Here is a 27,933-nt window from a genome sequence, read left to right as displayed (position 1 = left end):
TGTCTCTCCCTCTCTCTTCTCATCCACATCATCCACGCAAAAAAAACGTTTTCTGCGACTTCACCACACCGAGGCTGGAATACCAGAAGGGAGCTACGAAAATATAAATAACTAAAGAGTTGTCTACCGCCGTGGAAGTAAGGGAGGTATAGAAAAACGGATTACCTATAAACCAAGGACTACCTGTGCAAAGAATATAAAGTTCTGACCAGCAGCAAAAGGTTTCCATTGATGTTACGATTGTGATTAGACTTGGAGGATTTTTTGTGCCCCCCCCATCCACCCGCCTCAATTCTTCTTTTGTTGTGGAGCAACACAGAGCCTCAGTCAGCTTATGTTTTGGACTATAGGATCCTGGCTAGCATTTCAAGGTAAGCACCTACAGTATCCATGAGCTCTTCTGTATATCAGCAGCACTCTACTGCCCCCCCCCCACCCCCCCCCCCCCAAGAACAGATTAGGTAGGCTGCGAACCTCTGCTGGGGAGGATGGAGAGAGTGGGGAAAGGGTGAAGGAGGCGGAATGATTAAAAAGGTGCCTGTGCCCTGTTGTCGTTCGTATTTAGGTACCATGAGTGAAAGTGAGAAGTTGGGATAAATACCTGGACATTACTATAGCACTCCCTCCATATCCTGGGGCTTGCAGAGAACATGATTGATTTTTTTTATCTCCCCTCGACAAAAGGATGTTCTCTCCTCTGCAGTGAAGGACGTACTTTATGTATACAATTGTATTTGCGTGTGTGTGTGCGCGCGTTGTGCGTGCGAGAGATCTGTCTGCAAAGTAATTCATCTCTGGTCTGCCTTGGATACCTGGTGGTTATCACAAGGGGAGGCTGACTGCCGGAGAACGGTCATAATTACAGCCACTGTTTGTCTGCTCAAAAAGCCTGCAGAATATTATCACTTGTAAAGCCAGAGAGTGAGTGTGTGTGTGTGTGTGTGTGTGTGTGTGTGTGTGTGTGTGTGTGTGTGTGTGTGTGTGTGTGTGTGTGTGTGTGTGTGTGTGTGTGTGTGTGTGTGTGTGTGTGTGTGTGTGTGCGTGCGTGCGTGCGTGCGTGCGTGCGTGCGTGTGTGTGCGCGTGCGTGCGTGTGGATATATTGATAGATGGACAGATGGATACAGAAGATAGATACATGGACATTTGTTTAGTTTTTTGAGAGAGCAAGGGGCATCGTTCAAACATTGCGTCCCTCTACCTGTGTCGGTTTGATTACAGGCAGGTCGTGTCCAGTGGTGGGTGCCACCACCACACCTCTCATGCCCTACATAATACCTTCACATTCACTTTCTATGTAGATGCAAGTCTGTCTGGGTATAGATGATGAGGCAATGTCTCTCTCTCTCTCTCTCTCTCTCTCTCTCTCTCTCTCTCTCTCTCTCGCTACATATATATTTATTTTTCCCTTGTGCACATTCATTCACATCTCAAAAGAGAAGAGGAAAATTGACAGTAATTTCTCTATCTTTCAATCCTCTCTAAGTGTGGCTCCTTTTGAAATTGAAATGAGGGAATAGTGTTTCTTCCAGACAATGTAGGAGCTAGGCGGTAGGTGGGAGAACATCGTCGCTGCCTGTCAGGTGGAAACCTTGTATGTACAAAACTATTGCTTTTTTATGACTATTCTTTAAATAAATAGCAGATCTACAAGCTGCTATTTTCACTACCTTTGTGCTACACTCTTGTATGATGAAGAATATGAAACAATATGAACAGTTGAAATATGGAGATACAAGGTTTCTGCCCGACAGCAATGATATAAAGGCACACTATTACAGTTCCTTTCATTTTTTGGAGTGTGCGGTACACTATATCAATACCAGGCAAGTGCAAGGCTACCCCTACCCTTTTGTCAGGCAACAGCTTTAAAATATTTATGATTGCGTGTGCATCCTGTCGGTGCCCTGAAATATTTACAATGATTGAATAATAAATAGCCTGTCTGATCTGTCAAAGCACAGCTCCGGACTGATGACTATAGTGCCACCTTCCATATGTAACAGGAAACTGCCCTGCCTCTGGACATGAAAATCTCAAAATAAGCGTCCCTCTCTTTGCAAGACATAGACTTTGGTAGGGGCAGGCCTGAAGTTGGTCAGAGTGGCTATAAATGATTTGCAAAAGTGCAAATTTGTCGCCCGTCTGATAGAGCTTGGTTACAGGAAGGGGCTACAGAATGCAAAAAAGAGGAGAGAGCTGTATTATATTTCACATTCAAACATTGCAGTATAATGTTGGCTTCCTCCTGAAAGACAAGGCTGCGTTTCACCTGCTTGTTTTTCCTCCCTCGTCCGGATGTAGGCCTAGCTGCTCTCAATGACGTATAAGCTGCTGTATGAGGAGCATGTACGCATTATGTGTGTGAACAATCTGTCAACCTGAGTGAGGGACATGTCTGTATGTGTGTTTCTATACGTATGTGCGTCACAGATGGTTTGTGTGCCTGTGTGTTCTGTCCATGTTCTATACTCACTTGTATGTGCGAGAGAGAGCATTTGTGTGTGGGTGTGTATCTTGTCAAGAGCTTTGAGCTTCAGCTCTTTTTGATGTTTTATTGAGTGTTAACCATGTTAGGAGTGACGCATCACATGGTGGAAAAGGCAGAGCACTGAATTTGACTCGCTCTGCCTTTACCTCTGGATTATCAATGCTATGTTTGCCTCTCTCATCCCCATGGATCTGCTAAATGATTCGGTCCAAATGCACATGTGTAGGTGTGAACAAGTCGTTGAGGGTCTGTGTGTGTGTGTGCGTGTGTGAGTGAATGAAAGTGAGTGATGCATTTTCACACTTGAGTGTGCGTGTACGGATGTGGATGAAAATGCAGTGGTTAGCCATCAACAAAGCCCCTTATCCAGCATCTGCTGCCTATTTGTTCCTATATATATATTGTACATAGAGGAGACTATGCATGTGTAACTCAAAACTCTGATCTTCCAAACCACTACTTTCCAGAATATGTTTTCTTCTTCACCAGAGATTGCTAAAAAGGAATTAAATAAAGAATTCCTCCAAACAATTCCTGTCAGATGTAGAAACGGCAGTAGTATGGAGGTCCTCGTGAGACTCGCATAATGACTGCATCATCCGAATGTGTGGCCTGTTTTGCTTCTGCGTCTGACTGTGGCAGAGACAAAGACAAGGCAAGGCCCTCCATTTTCGGAGGTTTTCTGCACTCACTGAACCACACAGTGGATGAGCGTAGACAGACAGTCAACGTCCTCCTCTACCTTGCGATTATACAGCACTGTCAACAGCACGTTCACATGCGGTGGAAATCAAAGAGGAAAACAACTTTGATGACATGAAAAACACTGTGCTTTTGATTTATTGCTTACAGAAGATGGGCTTTGGATCAGTATGCATGTACACAGCAAAACCCTCAGCTTTTATTTAACCTACAGTATTACAAGTTACGTTTGTAGACTCTAAGTTACAAATTGATAAAATAACACTGAGGATTTCTTTGTGTGCACCAGTAGGAAGCTGAAGTCTGGCACTCCTGCTTCCAACCATAGGCCTAATATATCATTCTCAATGTGTGGTGCCTTTTTCTTTGGAAGGGTGTCAAATAGCACTCAGTTTCAAGTGTTTCAAATTAAGCCCAATATTGTTATCAGCCGTTTGTTAAGATGTCCTTGCAGTCAGCATTACCACAGTGTTCACATTGAAATATCATTCAAGGATACTGTATACTGTATACTATATGCCTACATCATATTTCATTAAGTCCCGCTATAATCTTGAGAAAGAGCATGGAAGGTTAAATGGATGGCTAGATAGAAACATTATCCTCTACTACTGTATGTAGAACATAATTCTTCCTTGGGTATTACTAATTCATACTGTGTTTCAAAAGAAGTTATGCGTCATTGTGTGACTGGCTTTCAGCAGTGCCTTGCCAAATGCGCTACAGAACAGACCTCGCAGCATATGGAATGAAATGAGAGAGCACAGGCTGGGCAGCTGTACTAAACCAGTCAGCACAGGGTTTTGGTTATGCTAAATGAAAATCTAAAAGGACACGTCTCTTTTTATGTCATGGTGGGGTTTTGTTACAACAAACCATCATTGAGAGAGACATCCACCCAGGGGGCTCCTGTGGTGTGAGAAAATTTTGATCCGAACTGTTCTGTGAGGGGAGAAACGAGGGCAGGCAGGGTGCGGTCCCATGTGAGGGTGCTCTATACTGAGGAGCCCGATTTATACTTCTTGGTACAATGGAGTGGTACACTGAAAATAGACATTCTACCAGCTTGTGAGCTTGTAGATCTGCTATGTTTGGCACGTGACACCATTCGTTGTACGTCGACAGAGTATACGTTTTTGTTTGCTTCAATACCCCCTTTTCTTGATTTCTGAATTCAAGTAGTCAGAATCCTACTAGTACAAGTAGTGTGCAAAATAAAAAAAAAATCAAATAACTGAAAAAGGTATTGCTTTACCTATTCATAACAAACTGCTAAAAGTATTTATTTAATTTGATTCAACAATTTACAGATCAGTAGGTTCTAACAAAGTTTGTCAGTGGTTTATCATTAAACATAATGGTACAATCAATTTAGCCATTTCCACCTTCTCCCACGTACTTTCTGTAGTACCACCATGTACCTCTAGGGGAACACGTTCACCCATTGAGAAAAGACGATGGTAGTGTACAGTATGTGTTTTGTTTTATCCCCGATAGACCCAGCATGATTAGTATAGCTTGGCAATGATTTGTGTGTCCCTCAGTAGCTGAAACAAACCCTTCTCTTCAAAGTAACAATAGTACACTAAGTCAAAGATAACATTTTTACCCAAGCAATGTTGACGTTCAAACCTCCTCTATCCTTTCATATTTATCCAAAATTGTTTTGCCATTTTCTTTCACTCCATCATATTGTGAACGCTGAGTTTTGTTATCTTCGGCAGCAGGGGAGGGGGAAGAATAAAGAACTGTGTGAAAGAGAAGACCAGCAGGACACAAGCATCATATTTTTAGACTGTCCATTAAGGACATGGAAGAAAAATCAATGGCAAGGCCCTGAAACATTGGTTTCAGATTTATTTATTTGATTTCTTCATGACCTTCAGCTATGCAGCTGGTAATGTATATATGTGCACATTTCAGAGATATTTTATTGAAAGACCCCCGCTTTGGCAAAATAATGTGATTAGGAGATTCTGCATTCTGTTTGCCGTCAAATGGAATCTTCTTCTGAGGATATTTAGAAACTAACGAGTCCATAGATCCACCACTGAATAAAATCATCAATCAACTTTACTTTTGGAGAATTGCTTGCATTACCGTGGCGTGTGCCTCCACATATTGGGGCAAATACACAATTGTTGCATGACAGTAAGTAGGAGGACATTAACATACTTATCTGAGCTATCATGTGCCGCACATCTGTACCACATACAACACCAGCTGGTTCAGGTGAAACAGAGTGTCTGTTTTTAAATAGAGGTCTGGTCAAATGGAGACCAAGCAAGCAGCAAAAGGATGCGTCTGATCTTCTGTCAGCCCCCTTTGAATCCCTGATGAGGCGAAACACAATATGCTGTAACAGCTGGGTCATTTATGGAATACGCTTACTCATCATGGTGGACTGCCACATTAAAAGGCTGGAAGAATCTGTTATAATGGACTGTGCCTCAGTCTTGATAACGTGAAAGCCTCTTTTCAGCTAAACCTATGCTATATATAAAAACCTAAGCTATATGTTTGCAGAAAGAAATACTGTACAGTACCTACATACTGTACAAGGCACATTGCCGTGTGACAAAATCACCTACAGTGCAGGTCAGTATGTGACTTAAATACACAAACAAATCCATAAATTACATTGATGCAGTATCAAATGCTGTTTGTTATTTGCTGCTGATACCGATCTTATTTACAACACAAATCTCAGGATTCTTATGAATGACACAAAAAAATGTAATAATTTCTAACCAGTAAAAATAAATATCACAATCAGTATTGAAGAAAGATAATCTAATAAGATCTCATTCATCAGATGTCTGAGAGTACATATTGATGGGTTGTTGTGAAGGAGCATATTGATCATATACAGAAAAATCACTTTGATTGATTGATTGGTATTGTAAGGAAAATGTTCTAAATAAAGCTTGGCTATTAACTTGATAGTACAGCTTGATAGATCCTATTGTAATGTCATGGCATGTGGACAAGTATTGTACTGTGTTCTTCTTAGGCACGTCTGGAACTTGTATCGAAAGTCAAAATGGATGGATGGATCATATAAATTGGTTGGAATCATCAGTAGACTGCTCTGAAGAGATGATTAATTTTCACGCCGAAAGGGTTACTGTATACAGTAGGTAAAGGTCATACTGTAAGTCAAGGTCATGGTCAGAATCGAGAATGGATGGGCTGAGTTTGTATTAAAATTGCCACTTAACACTATGGAAAGCGTATACACTGACTGTGTAGACCGCACAATAATCTGTCATACAACTTTATTCAAGCCTTGAAATTCAATGAACACAAGTACGCCAACACACAAGGCAGAAAAAAAGTGTTTCTTTCATTACTTCAGTACCAAGGACAGCACACGTTCCTACAGCCCGAGTCCTACAGTATATATCTATGCGAAGATAGACATGTAAACTAACCATGGTTGCTTGATAAAGGCATATCCTACATCATTGGTTCTCAAAGTGGGGTCCAGGGACCCCCAGGGGTCCTTGAGGGAGTTCCAGGGGGTCCCCAGCTAAATGATGGATAGTTAGGAACCAAATGGACCCTATTGGGTCTGTAACTCTGAGAGTGTACAAATGGAACCAAATGGACCCTAACAGGTCCATTTGGTTCCATTTGTACACTCTCAGAGTTAAATCAACATTGATTTTACAATATAAATTGGGGTCCAAGAGATAGAAATGTCATTAAATGAGGGTCCGTAGCCTAATACATGTCAAACTGGGGGTCCTTGAAATTAAAATGATTTAGAATCACTGCTAGAGCTGTAAAAAAAATCTTCTCTTATGGGGGTCCCTGGCATATCTTTTCTAATGGGGGTCCCCGGGCTAATAAGTGTCCATTTGGGGGTCCTTGACATGAAAAAGTTTGAGAACCACTGTCCTACATCATGTTGGGTTGAATTGTCACTGGTCCTTTTGAAATTGGTAAACCCGTCTTGTCAGGCAAGGCTTACAAGGCCCATGCTAAATTACAGCCCGGATTACATCAGGGGTGAGTGGCTGTTATTTTAAAAGATATGGGTTGGTTGGATAGCCTATTCTTTAGAGGACAGAATGCTTACTGATTGATGAGTTGGTAGCTCAGTGGTGATAGGGGCACTAGACTGAGGTGGGCTGTAGAATAGCTGTCCTCATTACTTTCCCGTTTCTTTTCATCCTCCCTATGAAATTTTGAATTCTAAATGTAATATACAGTATCTAGACAATGGGGGGGGGGGGTCTATGCTTCTCAGTTTCCAATGTAACATTAGTTTCATCAGCCAGTTACAGGCCGGGAGTGGCAGAGCTGACAGTTTCAGTGGAAGTTTCATTGTTGGTGCCTTCTTTATATGAGACAGTAATTAGTGACAGTCACAGGATGCTATTAATGACTTACTGTCTTTTGTGTTTCTGTGTATCCAATTTTAGATTTTGTTAGTGTTTTCTGCTGTTGACACTGTGAATTCCCCTTCGCATACTGTCAAATGCAAAAGTTTATGTATTCTTTCAAATTAAATCAAAGCAAATAAGAGCAACAATAATAATTAGGAAGTGTTTGTAAAATGTTTTAAAATGATTATATTATTTAAATAAGATGAATTAAATACCGACCCAAAAAATAAATATGCATGTGGCAGGGCAGAGACAGATGTAGCTACTGTAGAGCTTTGGCAATGACTGTAAAATGACTGTAAAGGCTGTTGGCTGATGCAAGCTTATGTCATCATCATGTATAACATTCATGGCTTTAGCGTGATTTTTAAACGGTATTCTTTGATGTGGTATTCGGGTTTAACAAATTGTGTAAAAGAAAAAATCAAATGAAATATGATTAACTGAAAGTAGGGTGTCCCTTTTGGTGAGTGCAGGCCCTGGGGCATGTTTGCTCCCCTCTGTACTGCGTGGTTCTCCATTCACATTTTAGGCAGTGAGTTGATGGTCTTTTTCACACTACCAAGCAATCAATGTCTGCCAAGACAATGATCAAAGCTACTGCATCCAGAGAAGAGATGGATGAAAGTAAAGGAGAAATTCATGTGAATGAAATGATATACAGGTATATAGGTGAAAATAAGAGACAAATAGAAGAAGATAAAAGCGAGGCAGAATAAAAGGATTTAGAGTTGTTATGGTGGGTCAGTGGGAGGTACAGTATGAAACCATTGGTGACAGTATAGCCCCTCTAAGATACTGCAGCATCAGTGAGAGGCTGTCAGCCCCGAGGACCTGATCCCTGGCCATCCGTATCACTTTTAAGCTCCACGTTCCTGTGTAAGCTGCCACCGATGGGAACGAGTCTCACCGCCTCAGACCAAAGTTGACTTTCCATGTGTGTTGACACAAAGCATTAGTAGGGGTCAGGGGTGACATGTCTGGCAAGGAACTAGGGTTGCAGACGATGAGGCAGACGAGATAGAACAAGGGGCAACAAATGGAGATCAAATGGCCTCAGGTTGTGCCTGTGGCCATTTGATCGTAAGTGAAAGGACCTGGTATGTTGAACTTGGACAGAGCCATTTGTCTCCCTTAATATTTCTCCACCAAAGTCTCATCAAAAGCCCTGCTGTCTTGGCACAAACACAAATACAGCGTGGGCATGCTGCAGACCGTTGTGTGTGTTTCGAGAGTGGTAGCACAACAGTGAAGGATCATTTTCTATGGGAGCTGCAATTAGGCCCTCACAGGATAGACAAGCCTTTCTATTCCCTGACAATTTATGGAATATTAAGGGAGTCCAGATCAAACAGTAAATGTAAACTAAGACTTGGCTCGGAGCTGCAAATCTGCTGATTGACCCCCCAGGCAATGTATGCAACTTAGACAGCGGCGGGCGCTGTCGATAGTGTGGACATCACACCGCTCAGTGCTCACCGCAAGCACTCGCTATACTCCAACAAAATGAATAAAATACAAGTTACTGGTGTATTAAAAAAGAAACTAGGGACAGAAATTCAGTTAATGGTCTGAACTGATGAGGAAGAGTTAAGGGCCCTCACTGTCTCAGGATACATGCTGTTATGGAAACAAGTGGTTCTGCTTTTTAATACTACTGTACATAACCCTTTCCATGAAGTAAGAGGGACAAAAGTGCATGGGCTGAAGAATCCCTGATTATTTTCAGACTCTTCCTTACACTGTGGATTTTATAATGTCACAAATACTTGGCAAATCCTGACCAGTGATTGTGGATGACACCACTGACAAAAAAAAGCTCATAATTAAGTCAGTTGAGCCACAAACACGTAAATGAACACAGCAGCCACACCACTCAGGCAGCACCTCACATCAAGACCTGTTCTCTTGAACTAATCACTGATCATTAAATATTCACACATTGGAATAACCTGCCTATACCCTAATAGTTCATAAAAAAAGATTAATACTGATTAATTATTTTGTGCTAGTGCAATGGCAGCGCAATCTCTTTTGTGTTTTATTTTGCCTTCATCAGCCACTTTGAGATGTCCTTATGGTGACTTTGCTGCCTCCTCCTGTCCCCTCTCTCTGCTGCACCCTTGGCTCTCTCAGCTCCGTGTTTAGAGCACTGACCCTTTTGCTCTTTAGACGATCACAGAAGTGCTTTGTCTGTTGTATCAAGGTGACAGAGCTGCTTGAATATTTGACTCCTTGTAGTGGCCATTGTTCCTGCTAAGGTTGGGCATGTACCCTTTTAAGAGGATGACTTTTGGTCAGTGGAGCAGAGCAAGGGTTGAGTGTTGAGGGTGCAGTGAGGTTGGATTTGTGCTTTCATTTCTAAAACCCTCTGTTTAATTGTGCATGCATCCCACTTAATGCCTATTAATGCTCATGTTTCTGAGAAGGCACAACCCACTCATTTGTCGACTGCCGTTCTCATTGATCCCGATAAACTTACTCAGCTTTCAAAGTAAGACATATGCCATAATTACGTATGTATAATTGATCATATTGTATTGTGAGTGCGTTCCTATTCCTTGCTGCCCACAACATTTACCATTTGGATTTTTTTTCTTTGTTTTTTTTTATGCTTTATTAGAGACAGAAAGCCACGGGTAGAAAGAGGATACTAGATATGCAAGACACGATCGGGAGTCTGGATCAAACTCAGATTCTCGCAGCTCGCAAGGAGCACATGGTCTGTATTCTATAGTCTTCAACTTGCCTTTTGATGAGGAAAGCACATGTATGTCAGATTAAAAAATAAATAAAAAAATAAAATACAATCATTTCTAACGATTGTCTGTTTCAGATTCACACTGAGCTGAACAGTGTAATGGCTCCCAGAGACACTTGAGTCATTACATTCACTGTAGTGTCCCAAGTAATATTTCACTGGATACATCTGAACTTGTCAGAGTGTAGTCTTTTCATGGTAACAATGGTTTAAATGTCAGTTGGCAGATGCTTCCTTTTGGCCTCTGGAGACAGCTAGTGCAGCAGTACGGGACTCTCTAACATTAGGTCCATTCCCATAGCCTCTGTTTCTAACAGAGCATGAAAGGCCCTCTGCAGGACTGTGGGCCTGCTACTTGTTAGTGAAGGTCACTGATCTTGGCTCCCCTTGGGGCTTAGTGCAGCCGGTATAGGACCGTGCTTCAAATATAACTAGTGTACAAGTCACACTTTTTACAGTACACTTACTGAACTAATGCTGCTGGCTTGCTTCATCCCCAGGAGGATCTCTGTTTACAAACATCAAGTTTTGATCACTTTTTCAGTCATCAGATGTTGAATGGTGGGGCAATTAGTGTGTTTTTATCATGCGGAAAATTGTTGGACAACATTCTTTGTGTTCTCACTTGTTTGCTTTTGTGTATTTCACACCCTCGGCATGCAAAATCACTTGAAACAAAACATATTCATTTCTCTAAACCTTTAAATCCAAAAGGAAAGAATTAGAGGGAGATTCCTTAATATGATAATGTTTTTAATTTATGAAACAGACTTCTATAAGTCTTTTGGGAAACGTAATTTTTAAAGTTGTCTCCTTTTGTGTATTCTTTTTGTAACTGTGTTTTAAATTATGCTGCTGCGTGATATTTTTAATCTCAATAGTGACTATCCTGGTTGAAAAAAAGGTAAAATAAATACAAATAACATTCATGAAAAACATTTCTGCTGTACTGTAAGACTGAATGGCTTGCATTGCATGTTTATGAAGTAGGCCTACAGTACAGTAGTTAAAGAGTGGAGACTTCGATGAAAACCACTCCAGTATGCACACACAGGACTACATTAGAGAAACACTTCTTGAAAGTGCCTGGAAGTGTTCTTTAGCACACTATCAACCACCTCAACCCATAGTGTCTCTGATTTGGCCAACATTTTCACATTTTTTGAATGTGTTGCGATGTGTACAACATTGGTTCTCAAAGTGGGGTCCGGGGACCCTCAGGGGTCCTTGGAGGGGTACCAGGGGGTGCCCTGTAAAATTTGTTAATATAGCGTCACAATCATTTTAACAACTTTAACCATATTTTATAGTTTGGCTATTCAAAAATAGCAGATCTCCAAGCTCATAGCCAGGCACAGAGTGCCACGCTATGAGCTTGTAGATCTGCTATCTTTGAAAAATCATGATTTTTTTGGGGGGGGGGCAATTCTTTGAATATGTATATTTTTGTTCAACTCAAATCTTTGTCCCTGGAACAAAATATTTTGAGATGGGGGTCTGCGGCCAAATATATACATCATTTTGGGGGACATGAAAACGTTTTAGAACCACTGGTGTACAACACCGTCGTATGACAAAGTAAGCATTAGCTTGTCCGTGTGATGGGACCACAAGTTCTGCAAGTCATTGTTCAGAGATGGGTGGAGTGACAGGTCTTTTTCAGATTCAGTGATTTCACAGGGTTCCCTTATAGAGGTCTTGTTGAAAGCTCTACATAGAAAAATAAATCAACCAACAAAGGGCATCTACAGGCAAAGGTATAGCCTATTGAAACACTTCAATAATTGATAGGCCTGTATAATAGTCTGTCTGTCTGTCTGTGTCTGTCTTTTTAATTATCTATCTGTGTGTGTGCACAGTTTGTGTGCTTGTGTGTATAGTGTGTGTGTGTGTGTGTGTGTGTGTGTGTGTGCTTGTGTGTATAGTGTGTGTGTGTGTGTGTGTGTGTGTGTGTGTGTGTGTGTGTGTGTGTGTGTGTGTGTGTGTGTGTGTGTGTCTCATTTAGGTGAGAGAGCAGGCTAACACTGATCCACCACTCAGACACAACCTCCCTTCTCTCCCTTCTCTCGCTTTCACTCATCCTCCCTAGCTTCCTCCCTTATCATCCTTTTCTTTCACATTCACAGCATGTCTCTGCGCCTTGCTGTGCCTTCTTCTTTCAATTTTTTTCTTTAATCACTGCCCCCTTTCCTCCCCAGCGTTCTTTCTCTCTCTCTCTCTCTCTCTCTCTCTCGCTCTTTCTCTCTCTCTCTCTCTCTCTCTCTCTCTCTCTCTCACTCTCACTCTCACTCTCTCTCTCCATTCCTCACATTCACCTCCCACCTTTTCCTTTACCTCACGTCCATCTCCTCTCACCACTCTCTCTCTCTCTCTCTCTCTCTCTCTGTTCTCCCGGCGCGCTCTGTGTGCTACAGTAGGTTTTACTGTCAAGTGGGAGCTCCCAGTAGACGTGAGGGAAGCTTTCCAGGGTTACAGAAAGAGATGGTGGTTCAGACATAATCCCCTGCCTGTCTTAGTCCCAGCCAGGGGAAGTCGCCTAACAATTTACTTCGTAGTGTCCGGCAAATATGTGTGTGTGTGTGTGTGTGTGTGTGTGTGTGTGTGTGTGTGTGTGTGTGTGTGTGTGTGTGTGTGTGTGTGTGTGTGTGTGTGTGTGTGTGTGTGTGCGCGCGCAGTGGTGGCTTATCCAACGGGCTTGAGGTGCTGAAGCACAGGGCACCAACCTGGGCACCAAAACAGCGAAAATCTCCGTGCAGCACCCCGCCGTTGACAAAACACTCCCGGGGGCCACCGAACCGGGTCCAAGCACCGGGCACCACGAAGGGTTAATCCGCCCCTGTGTGTGTGTGTGTGTGCACTGTGCGCGCGTGTGCATCTGCATCTACAGGAAAGTGTGTGTGTGTGTGTGTGTGTGTATGTTGGCCTGTCGTAAGGTGTGTGGACGCGTGGGAGCGTAGGAGGTAATATTATAATGGCATTTTCTGCCATTATAATAGTATACAGTAGACCGACAGGAAATGGAGAGGGAGATGGGGAGTGACACGCAGCGAAGGTCGTCGGTACCGGGATTCCCTGCATTAGCAGCCTAGGTGCCCGGACCGCTACGCCAACCGTCCGGGTCTATTGAAATCATTTTTTTTAAACCAATCACCCAATCAAAGGCATTTATTTATTTATTACTTGATGATTGACTAGATATTTTCTTTAACATTTGACCAGGGGGCTTTGCTATTAGAGAAGTGGCAGTATTAGATAAACAAAAGCTATTGATATACAGTATGGTGTACCGAAAGGGCTGACTCTTTGACAGAAAAACCCACAACATGAATCATTTTTTTTATCTAAATACATTTTTGGGATAACCACATACATTAATAAAAGAAGCCACCTAATTAATGATATAAATGTAGTTACTTTGTTGCAGAAAGTGTTGCAATTAAAAATAATGTTAAAGTGATTTCATGCTAAAGAAACTCGTAACTGCGTAACTCTACAGCACTGAAACAAACCATTTACAGTCTATCATACATTAGAAACAGAACATTCCTCTTTTGAAAGAACCTAATGTCCCTCTTATCGTCCTAACATGATCCTCTCGCCCATTCCCTCCGGCCACTAAACTAGTCTTTGTCTCGATTCAACAAATGGTTATTATAAAAACTGCCAGTTTCCCCGTTTTCTAGGGGATCTTAGTTTCTTGCAATATTGGCAAAATAGGAATTGAAGCTCATGTTGTGGTTGCTCTTGTTATAAGAGTCTGTTATATACCAATAAAGGTAAAAGGAATGTCATTTCCTATGTTGTTCACCAGGCTAGATCATTAAACTAACTGCCAGGGATGGAGGTCCCCTTCCCTCAGGGGCCGCCCATACAAAAAAAGGTAATGCACTTATTGGAGTGTAATGCACTTACAGAAGTGTAAGGATAAAGGTCTCCACTGAATGTCATGTGGTAGGTGAGGCTCAAATGGCTTCATGTCATCTCTAAGCCATGTTGAAACAGGCAGGCCACAGAATACAGCAGCAGCGCACACCTACATTGATGAAATTGCACATGACAGCAGAACAACAAAAGGCCCTTACCGTGCCTATAATGCAGTCAGTATGTGACAGAGATTAAATACACATGTCCACAGCGATATAGTCTGGCGTGGCGTACTGCAAAACCCACCTTGCCTGACGCGTCCCACATGCACCACAGAAACACTGCCAGTGCCTACCACAGTTGGACGGGCCCCAGAATCTAAATGATGACCTTTACTGTTGTAATTATACAAGAATCGCCTCCGTTGTTGACATGTGTAATTCCTAGCCTTGGTGCCTGCTGTGCATTATAAATCAATGAGCATGTATTAGAGTGAAATCCTCCGGCACTCGGGGCTTTGTTCGTGATGGAAAACTGAATAGGATGGAAGCAGGGTCCACCTCAGGGGACAGTGTTGCTGTCCAGCTTGGGGTGTGTGTGTGTGTGTGTGTGTGTGTGTGTGTGTGTGTGTGTGTGTGTGTGTGTGTGTGTGTGTGTGTGTGTGTGTGTGTGTGTGTGTGTGTGTGTGTGTGTGTGTGTGTGTGTGTGTGTGTGTGTGTGTGTGTCACAGTCTGGAGCTCATCCATACTGATACACACACAGGCAGCTTATATAGTAGCCTTGGCTCAGAAAAAAATGTTTGTGTGTGCTGAGGATGTTATATAGGATTTGCTTAGAACACTGTGTGTGAGTGAGTGTGTGTGTGTGTGGGGGGGGGGGGCATTCAATGTACTGGCCTTCTGCACTTTGCTTCAGGGAATGTTGTAGCCTACCATATACATTGTTCAATGGAAGGCAATGTACATTCCCGCAAAACTAAAACAGTGCTCAGTTCTGAGTATGGGACGTTGTGTTTTCTGTGTGTGTATGATATTTTTAGTTGACAGTGCATCATGCGTAATAATGTAGACATATTTACTGTATAATGCGAGGGAAATGTACTTGTGCACATGAAATAGGTTATTCATAATTAAACATCATTGTTTCATTGCTATTTAACTGAGAATCGTACTCTGTGTCTTTAATAAACAGAAAATGCATTGGTGGTTGCAAAATTCCAGAGAGAGTACCTAATTATCAGCTTGTTCCAATTCCAATTTTGACTGCTCACGTCTTTGTGTCAGCACTCTAATTTCACTTGTTCTATCTGTATCCTGCGTGAGTTATATATCCTGATGGGATACACTTGGTATCCCGACCTGATACCAACTTTTCTGTTTAATAAAGAGCTGGAGAGAGAGGAAGACCCCTGTAACTGAACAAACACTCTATAGCAATGAGGACTTTTAGGATATATAGCTATTTAACACTTATTTTGACCAAAGAATATCACGTACCCAACCTTAATGTATATTTTGTATTAAGAAGCTATAACTGCAAAGTAACTAGTAACTAAAACTGCCAAATAATACAATAATTTGCCTGTGAGATGTAGAATATACAGTATAAGGTATAAAGTAACAAAAATGGAAATACTCAAGACAAGTAAAGATACCTCAGAATCAAATGTACTTAGTTACTTTCCAGTTCCACAGTTAACCACATGAACCCAACATTCATATTCTGGGCATGTCATAATAGGTCAAAATGTGGCGAAAATAGCCGATCTACACATTCTGAGCTTGTAGATTGGCTATGTTAGGCAAAGATATTTGGTGTAGTGGGAAGGTGTGGGTAAAAGGATAGACCCCATGTGGACCCTGGTTAATGAAGTATATAGGGTTTAAGTGTTTAAGGGACTGAGATTCAGAATGAAAACAGTGAAGGCAAGGTAAAATACCAGATACTGGACAGAATAAACTAAAATCAAAGAATGTGTACTCGTGTGTACTAGTACATAAGATGTAACAATAAAAAACAAATCTAAGCCTACAAACACATGAAAACTGAAAAATGTAGTCCTCACACTGGATCATTCTCCTTTTATTTATGATATTACCACCAAGGTATCAAGTGTTCAGGTGCTTCCACTTATTCACCAGGAGTTTGCCTGACATTGTATGTCTTAGAAGAAACTCATGCAGAATTTCAATGGAGTACGCTTTTGTGTCTACCACAGCGGACAGCCTTGGCAAACAACATTTAACATTTATATTAAGTTATTTTTTCTGCGTTATGCTTCATTTCTTAGATAGGAGAGTGCAGAAAGACGGGAAACCAAGGGCAGAGAGAGAGGAGAGACATGAGAGCCGTATTGCAGATTACATCTAAATGGAGGGTTGTGTTGACATTCTCTCAACTCGTCTAAGACATACACAATGTGTCCACACACACACACACACACACACACACACACACACACACACACCGAAACACACACTTTGCCTGTGGTAGGAGTTTGCCCATTCACAACACTGCCTTATGTTGAATAATTTAGTCATGAACATGTTGAGATGCATTATTTCTAAAGGCACTCAAGACAAAGTAATGGCATTATTGTACATGGCTGCATCAGAAACCCATTTCCAACATGTTTGCATTACTTAACAGAAGCGAGTGTTTTGCATCTTTCTTCGGCCAATTAGCGTTTCATTAAACACGGCAACTGTAAATAAATACTGAAGAAAAAAAGAAACCATGATAATATGTGTTGACATCTTCCGCACTTCCATATGGATGGCTTATTACGAAAGCGGCACCACATGAATGATTTAGATGTGGTGACCTCAGTGGTCGAAAGTATCAAAGTATGTTTACTTTTTCCCACCACTTGGTGAACTGAACTTACAAGGTGTAGAACTAGCAGTTTAACCATCCACACACAATGTGTGAATGGGCAATTTGGGCATGTCATAATATTACCACTAACGCTAACATGTCATAGTTAGTACTACCACAGTGTGGTAACAGCCCCTTCTCAAAACCCAGCAGTGTTTTCACTGCTTATTCTAAGCGATGTTGGGCTTGTTTTTCTGTAAAGTCGCTTAATGGTAGTTGTGGGTTGTGTTTTTTTGGGGGGGCTTGTTTCTAAAGCGTAGAGTAATTTGTAACTTTGACTAAATGTTTCCCCAGCAATTGTCCATTGCCAGATGTTAATAACCATGCATTATTATGCTTGGCAGGAAGTGTGGGAAATAATGACTTTTAAGTGTGCACAGTTTTACTGTAGGCATACATGAAACATTGAGTGATTGAGGTTTGAGAACTTAATCACTTTAGCCCTATATATACTTTGTTGACCGGTGTCCCTCGGGTCTATACTATTACTAGGCTCCCTACTTTTTTCCCCTCTATACCAAATCTCTTTGCCAAAAATAGCAAATTTACAAGCATGTAGACCTGCTATTTGTTTTCCAAATGTTCACCCCAGAATATGGACACTTATGGGTGCATGTGGTTAAGGAACTTATTGTTTTACCTTCAACAACAACATGGCAACATGACATGATATGGCGGCCTTGTGCTGTAGCACGGTGGTTGGAGTACAGTACATCATTATGACTGCTACAGTGCAGTTAGGAGATGAAAGCCTTGCTGCTGCAGTGCTTCCTGGCCACTGCCTTTAGTCCTCGGGGCCGCCCATATACTCAGCAGCCCCGGCCCCCTCTCTTCCGGTGCGACACCCATCCAACCCCATTATCACTCACGACTCTCTACTTCTAAGTGTTGAGAGGGGGGAAAAATGTGCATAAATAATGTATTCCTTGGGTGTATCCACCCCCGGATCAATCGCAATACAAAGAACGATCTACAAAGACAGTTGGCTCAAGGCCATATTTGATCACTTCCTCTGCGCACGATTGCCGTTCCCTTTTTTGTCAGTCCACCGAGACTCAATTATTTCCAAGTGTTTGTAAGCTATTGTTGAAGGAACATGGGGCGAATATTTTAAGTTGAGGAAGAGACATCTTTGATGAGACATGAAAACAGCAGATGGATGGTAATACTGAACTATTACACAGGGAGGGAGGAGTTGAGGAAGAGAACGACATCCTGGTTGTCAAAGGGATGGAGGGAAGAGGAGCGGTGTGCACGACAAAAGGGTATAGCCTCTGCCACGCTCATGCGATATGACAGGGGAAAAAAAGAGTCAAATTACAGATCATTTGAATCCGTCTTGATACAGTACTGAGGCATACATTAGCATATAGGCGGCCGTGACTCGTCAGACTGCAAACCATGCACTTCCTCACAGACGGAAGTAATAATTACATTTATTTTGTATTGTCTCTTTCCTTTTGCTCAAGGCTGACATGAAAATGCTTTCATGAAAGCATAATAATGCCTATGTGAAACAATTGTTTGGAGAAATAAAAGAGAGAGTGCATTTTGCGGGAGAATCAGAAACCTTTAAATGGATTCATACTGGGAATTTACTGTAAGTGGAGTCAGTGGATATTATTAAAAAGGTTGACATGCAGCTTGGTTATGCAGATGGCGAGTGACAATAGGCTCAGATTTAGCTTTCTTCTCATATCCCCCTGTCTGATCTTGTTCCTCTCCAACCCAGATGGCTGGGCTTGTAGCCCAAAAATTGTGGGCGAAAAGAGAAAAAAAAAATAATTGTGTGATTTTCTTTTCCATCTTTTTCATTTCCGACCAGGGTGGCATCTTCACTTCTTCAGTAAGAAGAGATGGTATATCTGATTGGCTTTGTACCACTGTCCCCACCCCCGGCTGTGCCTGGATGAGTGTACATATAAAAGGGAAAGACGTGCACACTAAATTAGATCAAAAGATCCCTGTGCACAATAGACGGTGGACAGAAGTTTCCTTCCATTAGTGACACACATGCTCAGACACTGATGTGTCATAGCACTGGTTCTGATTGGCCCTGGCCTTCACATGCAGGTGGTGATGGTTTTGATGATGTACAATACCTGTGTGAGCTTTCCTTTCTGGTTCCCTCTGTCCTACTGTTCTACTCCAGCATCTCTCTCTCTTTCTGATGACATCCAAAATGCTACTTTTTATTCGTCCCACTGTTAGAGATATATAGGTGCAAGACATTGTAACTCTGTGCTACAGTATATCCAATTATCCATTTGAGAAATCCATCTTGTATTTATCGTGCATCTATTCCTAGTTGTACTGCGGGTGACTATTTCCTGAATACCTCACAATGTGTCGCAAATTCACAACGTGAGAGTTCATGTAGTTAACATATAGTTAGGGACTGTCAGTTAGGGACTGTCCGTTTTTTATTCGGGGAGGGGGGGGTAGTGCTGACTTTAGCTGGCTTTATTGAGCGAGAGCGAGCGATCGGAACCTCATACTGTGTTCAATATTAGTTTATTTTACATGATGGAGAAGTGTTCAACAGTTGAACACTGACATGCCATTGCAGTTTTACAACTAAGATCGAAATATGAATGTGGCAGCTAGAGGATACATTAATTCACGTGAGGTGTTAAATACAGTCTAGTTATGCTTGTAAATGTTTCTCTTTTACTTTTACAATTCATCGGTCTCTGCTACAACCATTCAGCTATCAGCTGTTCAGCTACAGTATTTGAAATCCGCCATCTTTAATATATACAAAAAAGCAACCGGCAGTAGGAACCGGAAATTAATCCCTAAATGAATGCTATTGGTTGGGTAGCTTGTCAATCAAAAGCGGGGGCGGGGAATGAATGCTATTGGTTGTGTAGCTTGTCAATCAAATCATCCCGCCCCTCCTAGAGCATAAGCTTCTTTATCGTCAATTTTACAATAAATGGGACCATAATTTACCAAAACGCATATCATGATGATTGAAAGAAGACTTTGAACTGGCGACTGGAAGTATATAGTATTTATGACAATGTTTATTAAGGTAAGAAAATCAAGTCTAAAGTTCGTCAAAAACCCATCCGCTTAGGTTGAAAAAACAATCTTTCTGACACCAGCAGGGGTAAAACAGCGAAACTACAAGCCATTCATATGAACTGTCACTTGAACGCACTTCCTTATTAGACTCCATGCACAACTCTCAAGCTGGGCCCTTGGCTACAACTAGTTCCACTCACCGTCGGTGACGGTCCCTCTCTCAATATAAGCACATGGTCACTGGACCACGAATGGCCATGCTTTCTCTCTCTCTCTCTGTCTCTGTGATCCGGTCATTTGAAGAATTAATCCAGCGTTTGAGAACATGGAGAATGCAGAGTAAGCCTGCCTAATCATAACTGTTTGGCTGAAGAAGATCCAATACTACATGTCATGTTATGGTTTGAACTTTAAAGAGCAGCTTCGGACCTGCTCTTTGAAGTGACAGCATAGGCTAATTAATTATTCGGGAGCATCTGTGTAAGATGCCAGTACTATTAACATTTTAAATGGCTTTCATATACTGTCTTTCAAATATTTTTTCAAATGAGATTTGGCCTTATAGATATGTAGAATGTCTTCAGTTTTGGCTATTTTATGGGTGTTCATTTTAATGAATTGATAAATGAATTTTAGACTATTCAAAGAAATGTTTTCAGAAATGTGTACATGTAAGGGAAATTAATTGCTGGGAACATCCCTACTGTAAATGGATGGTTCATAGTTTTCCTCAGCAGAAAACCATTTGTGCTCCTCTTTTTTTGTTTCAATGGATTACAAGTTACAGCAGGTCTGCCAGCCTGCAGATGGGTGGATAGTATACTATTGAGTTCTCATCAACAATGCCTTGTCTCGCATGCTTACAGTAATATTTCACGTGAGCAAGTAGGCCTACTGTACTCACGATTCCGCCTAGAATGAGAAGGAAAATGGGGCATGTGAGATCGCCTCTCCTACTCCCTAAGCCGGCTGCCTATGTTAATTAGCTTCCCGAAAATGTAACGGTATCCATGTCTGAAAGCAGCTACATGTCATATACACTGGTGGTTTCGTAGAGATTGAGAGAATATGGAGACTCACCGATATCATTCCTTCCTCCTCTGTAAAGTTTGGTGCCAGGACAGACTTTAACCACTGTACTGTTGTACATTTGGTCCTGTGCATTTTGAAAGCTTATTCATCCGGTGTAGAATATCGGACAGATCTTTCACGGCATTGATGGATGTATTATGACACCCAATGGAGGTTGTAATCCGAAGCTCAAACCATTTCTGATTGTCTTTGATTTTGCATTTGGCCCGCACCAAGGGGCCAGCCTGAGATTTTTACATTGACGCCAATACGGAAGAGACAGTGCATATGAATGGCCTGTAGTTTCGCTGTTTTACCCCTGCTGGTGTCAGAAATAATTAATTTTAATGCAAGCGGATGGGTTTTTGACAAACTTTAGACTAGATTTTCTTACCTTAATAAAAATTGTCATAAATACTATATGCTTCCAGTCGCTAGTTTAAAGTCTCCTTTCAATCATCATGATATGCGTTTTGGTAAACTATGATCCCATTTATTTTAAAATTGACGTTTAAAGTTGTACAGTGCAAATTTAAAAAAAAAGATTTTTAGCAGCCTCTGCTGGTCATTACCGTCACTGCAGGCCGTTCGTTTATTACTGCGTTACCCAGAATTCCATTCGTTTTCACCGGAAGACGGAAGCGTTTCAAAAAGACTTATTTTAATTGTTTTATACGATCTGTGGATCTTTTCTCTTAGCCAGTGGAGCTTTAGTTACCGTGAGCTGTGTTTTCTTTTTCTGATTTTTTTTCGTTCTTCAAATCATACAATCTCTTAAAATCAGCGTGAGTTTCCTTTTGTTATTAGCGCAGTAGTTCCTGGCCAAACAGGAAACCAGTGCATTTCCGCTTCCATTTTCCGGCCAGATGATGTCATTATCGCGGGAAATTCCACCCCGACACCGTTCAATAGAAAATATATAAATAAAAGGCTTTCGGGGGTGAAATTCATGGAGTGGGTGTTGTGAAACATTTGCCACTCACAAAAGATATACAATTTAACTTTAGTTTTATTGAAAAAGTTACCTAGCATTACTTTAACACATTGCCTGCCAGAGTTTTTTCAGATTTTTAGCTGTTGCCTGCCAGGGTTTTGCCATGTTTTTGGTACCTGTTCGCGTAGCCACAGATTTTTTTCCTCCAGTATGATTGATCCCCAGATGGTTTCTAATCACAGATGAGATTCAGGTGTGGTTTCACAAATGTCAACGAGGTCATTCTGACCTCGTTGACATGTTTGGTTGATGTTTCAATATAGCTCAAAAGCAGTAGTTTTAAACCAAAAAACAAAGTGAATTGTTTGTCCGTTTGAATTTTAACATTGAAGTGAATGGAGCAGCAAATCTTCGAACATTTTTAGCTCCTAATCTGTTCATAATTCGACAAGGGTTGAAATTATAAAAAAATGCAAAAAAAAAAAAAAAAATTTTTTTTTGAAATTTTTTTTTTTTTTTCCCCCTTTTTTCCAAAGACGTATATATACGTCTTTGGCAGACAACAGCTGATAATTAAAAGACGTATATATACGTCTTTGGCAGCTAATGTGTTAAGTAGGTTATGCTCTAGGAGGGGTGGGATGATTTGATTGGCAAGCTACACAACCAATAGCATTCATTCCCCGCCCCCGCTTTTGATTGACAAGATACCCAACCAATAATGGTCTGGTGTCATTCTGCAGGATATGACGCGATATGACACGATATTGAAAGATGGCGGATTGCACACAGCTGAACAATCGGCTTCATTTACGGTTTTTAGAGTTTAGGGGCGTAACACTGTCCATTCATGTTATGCAGTCTATGGCCCGCACCCTATTGTAAAAGATTTGGGCACACAGGACTGGTGCTTCCTTGTCCGTCATTAAGCTGTGCTCTGATTATGGTGTTACAAAATTTACACCAAGGGGACAGGAACAGGTCCGATCAACATATTTAGCCCAGGGTCAAACAAAACAAAATACAAAATTCAACAAATTAAAGTTGCATGGCCCCCCCTAAAGCTAAAATAAAAAAACAATGCCCCCCCGTGCTCTTTTTTTTATTTTATTTTTTACTGTACTTTACAGTACAGTAAAAAAAAAAAAAAAAAAAGAGCACAGTATTATCAATTATAAAGGTAACCTTTACAATCATGGAAATTGTGGCAGTGACCCAGAGAGTGTAAACTAACCACCATCAGGCATGCTTCTGTCATCAGATGTTTAATTGACAAGCTTTGTTGGTAAATGAGATGCCCACTAGTTGAACAAAAAGTGACACTGCCTTTCACCAAATGCTTGATCGCATGAAATATAAGTAAAGCAAAATACCATGCATGCTTTTAAAGAACAGTACATAGAGCATGTAACTTAACACTTCAACAGACTGAGTGTAATGAATGATCTCACACACGTAGATATCATTTTAGAATGGAGGTAGGAAGGCTTATCGGAAACAGACATGAATAAAGGAATACGTTGACAGGGTTGGATTTCTCCTCCCTTCTTTACCGTCCACGAACCCCCCACAACCCCAGTTATGGAGAGAACCTTTCAGCGCCTTGAATTGGCAGCGTGACATCCGATCCACTCTCTATACTATGTATGGGTCACCGTCTTTTCACACTGCTAAAATGGAAACTGTGGACTGAATGCTAGTAAGGCGGTGATGAATCGATTCCACACCCTTTCACATTGGAGCAGACTGTGATGTGAAATATCCACGCACATGCACGCGCGCGCGCGCACACACACACACACACACACACACACACACACACACACACACACACACACACACACATATATAGCATCAGAAAATGTATGGAGAGAAACAGAATGAGATAAGGAATGGTAAGACTGCATACTGTAAATAATGCAGCAAAAAAGCAGGTTAAATATGTAATACTATAAAGCAGTCGTGGAAGAAGTGCTCAGATTTGTACTTAAGTAAAAGTAGCAATACCACAATTTAGAAATTCTCTTTTACAAGTAAAAGTACTCCACTCAACAGTCCAAAATATCATCATCAGAATCTAGTTCCAAGTACCAAGTGTAATACTCATTATGGAGTAATGTAAACTCAAAATGTCCCATTTTGCTAATTCTTTCAAAATATTTCAAAATTTGTCAAATGTCTTTCAGATCTTCAAGCTCACAACGTGTCATTATACATTGTGAGCTTGTAGATATGCTACTTTCAAATAACTAAAGTATGAAACAAGGCTTACGGCTTATAATATAAATATGCAAAGTAACGTAAGTAGTAGTAAAGCTGTCAAATAATTGTAAAATACACTACACTATTTGCCTCTGAGATGCTGTTGACTGTGGAGTAGAAGTATAAAGTATTAAAAAATGGAAACACTCAAGTAAAATGACCTCAAAATTGTACTTAAGTACAGTACTTGAGTAAATATACTTAGTTACTTTCCACCCCTGTAGACTATAGTACATACCAGCATTTGGACAATGCCCAAAATGCCTCCCTGTTGAGGCTGTTGGGTCAGGTGACCTTGCGTGTACTACTTTGATGAAAGAGGGGTAGCTGTTCTTTCATTAGATTAGAAGTGGGTCACTGTCTGTGCAGGCACAAGATGCAGTAGATTATGGCCACTAGCAGAGAACACACCTGGGAACGACAATGCCTGGCCTTTGAAGTCAGACACAAAGAAATAAGCTTTAAGCTACACCATCCTTTTATTTTATTTTTACCAATCTAGGACATCACTATTGTCTCAGCTTGATTATTTGATGGAGGTATTTTTCGCTTCGGAAATATTCTGGGTTTTTTCCTTCTTCTTTTTTAGCTGTCGCTATGGGCAAAGCACTGAGGCACACTTCCAAAGTCTCGTCTCATTTGTCGGTATGATTAACTGTGGTCTGAATTTTCTTATGTGGGCCAAACCGGCTGACATTGGATGTGAGCAGCCCGGGGGTACGGTGTGCGTGGACTTTCATGTATGAAGTAAATTAAGATGTCACAAATTGGACAAGTGCCAACCGTTGATAGTGTTCACGTTCAAGCTGGGGTGATGCCTCAGAATTATTGATTTGACATTCTGAATTTGTAATTGCAGTGCAAACAATGGCTGTGTACACACTGATGATAACAACAAATGCCTACAGTATATGCCTATAACACTTCTAATGTTCATCAGGCATGCTTAGATTATGGTGCAACCCCCCCCCCCCCCCCCCTCCCTCCTTTCTGTTCAGCTGCATGACTTTACACAATCCTGTTTCTTATCTTATACTGTTTTCTCTCAAGCTTTAATGATTCAAGTTTCTACAGAACAAAGACATTCAAAATATCTCTCCCATTATGGCTTTGTATCTCTGGCATCACCCTTGTTGTGGGTTTCAGTTTCTAGTTCACCAGAGATGACTTTATGTGTGTGTGTCCACAGTAGTTAAAGGGCATTGAACTGTGCATCTGGTGCAATTTCCCTTCTGACCACTGAAAAGACCTTTGCAAAATGGCAATGCTGTCCATGGTCTCAAAGCAGCATTTTGGAAAGTTAGTTATGGGTGCTGCTGAGTAGTCAAAAGGCTGGTTTGATTCTGATAACCATCGCGACTTGTAGTGACAACCTGCCTCCGAGCGAGGCCAGTGACCCTTCATGCAGGTCAGTACAGTATGTTCTCCTCCGAGCGGGAGTGGTTTAAAATGTGAGCTAATGGTAACATGTAAAGACTTACACAGATAGCATTTGAGGAAGTCCCACCTCACACAGGATAATTTTATCCTGCATCCATGCTACTATGTACATCACCTCTGCAGACATTCCAGTCAATGTTGTCATAAACATGTAGTACCTGTAGCTAAATTATTCAAAATCTTTCAAACAAAAAATGTCAAAAATAGCAGATGTACAAGCTCGCATCGCGGCACAAAGTGACGTGCTGTGAGCTTGTATATCTGCTATTTTTGAATAGCCAATGTATAAAATATGGATAAAGGGGTTAAAATGATTGATGCTGTATTAAGAAATACACACACACACACACACACACACACACACACACACACAGACAGACAGACAGACAGACAGACAGACAGACAGACAGACAGACAGACAGACAGACAGACAGACAGACAGACAGACAGACAGACAGACAGACAGACAGACAGACAGACAGACAGACAGACAGACAGACAGACACAGTACACAGCAACTATGTTTGTAATAGTTGGTGCAATAGTATAGGCCAATGGTTCTCAAACGTTTTAATTTCAAGGACCCCCATAACTCTGAGAGTGTACAAATGTACCCGTAGGGTCCATTAGTTGTACACTCTCAGAGTTGCAAACATGTAAGGATCCATTTGGAACCCCTTCAAGGAACCTTGAGGGTCCCTGGATCCCACATTGAGAACCACATAGGCAAAATCTTTTATGATAAGTGAAATTATGTGAAAATAAACATTATATACAAATATTCATAGAACAGCATCCTGCTAATGCCGACGACCTTTGCTGCGTGTCACTCCCAATCTCTCTCTCCCTATTTTCTGTCAGAGTACTTACAGTATATCAAATAAAGGCAGAAAAAGCCAAACAAATATCTAAAAAAGCATCCTGGGGTGGTGTGGTCAGACCCATAGAGAGAGAGAGTTACGTCACTAACATAGACTCCCATTGTGGGAATGGAATGTGGAAGTTCTCTTTCCATCTCAATGAGGAAGTTCCAATGGAACTACAGGAGGTAACATCCCGCTTTGCGGCGAGATGAAAGCGTGACGCAACTCTCTCTCTCTATGGCTCTGGGTGTGGTGTGTGAGCTCAAGCAGAATACCATGTGGTTTCCCCCTCGTTGCAGCGCCTTACTGAGAGACCAAAGCACACTAGCTCTTTTGTGGTCACTATCGGGCCGTCTGTCTCACCGCCTGAAGAAGAAACTTTGTTATCTCCGTCACTGTGGGAGACGGTGACATTTTGTTAGCGATGACCTTTTTGACTCACAGTTTGTTTCTAAAATGAGCATAAAAACAAAATAAAATAAGGCTGATCTGCCATATGATAATACACCAAATTCATTGTTAACGCAAAACAAATTTTGAGATGATAAAATTAGCAGTTTCATATTTGATAACTACATTTATATGGCCAACCTTGTTCAAATTTTACCATGTGGGATTGGGTCTCTCCAGATTCATTATAGCAAAAGGTAGCTATACTGTTAGAGGGAAAAGTATCCACTTACTCTCATCTTTGATGAGATGAATAACACCGTAGAAAACAAGCTTACAGATACGTCGTGTATGGGAAAAGAAAATGGACATACTAACAGGCCGGGCAAAGTAAACATGGACATCTGCTTGATGTGGGGAGATGGGGCCAAATATTTCGGACCAGATTTGGGTTCCAGACTGACAATGATTCAGCAGGTCTGGAAGCAACATGGTCCCATATTACTGGGTTGGTCTGCCAGAACTCGGATCCATGTGGCTTATCTGCAGTAATACGGATAAGAGTAATATATTGTTATAGCCATAAAACTTACACTTACTGTACATCATCTTTGTATTTCTATTTAAACACACATGTGTGTGTGTGTGTGCACACGCACACGCCCACTCACAGTATGCCAACTTGAATCTATTCAACTGTGTATTATTCAAGTAAGCATTATCTGCAGGACCCCTGCTAGAGCACAGATGAGTTATTGTGTAGTAGAATGCATACACAGAGGGTGACCTTTACGGTGGCTACCAGTGCTATTACATCCTTTCCCTCAACACCATAAGATGAAATGATAGATGTTAC

The 27,933-nt window shown here is 41.3% G+C and overlaps 1 protein-coding gene across 1 annotated transcript in view; it reads left to right on the top strand.

The window, feature by feature from the left end:
* Positions 1-239: 239 nt before the first annotated feature.
* Positions 240-27,933, top strand: part of lingo2 (leucine rich repeat and Ig domain containing 2) — a gene marked incomplete at its 3' end in the record, with an annotated part of 345,906 nt that continues 318,212 nt past the window's right edge. Inside the window, exon 1 of the mRNA XM_084041560.1 lies at positions 240-371. The remainder of the gene's footprint in view (positions 372-27,933) is intronic.

Source organism: Gymnoscopelus microlampas (assembly GCF_963454915.1).
Source record: "Gymnoscopelus microlampas genome assembly, chromosome: 18".
In the NCBI taxonomy this organism is placed as follows: Eukaryota; Metazoa; Chordata; class Actinopteri; order Myctophiformes; family Myctophidae; genus Gymnoscopelus; species Gymnoscopelus microlampas.
This window is presented reverse-complemented; position numbering and strand designations above follow the sequence as displayed.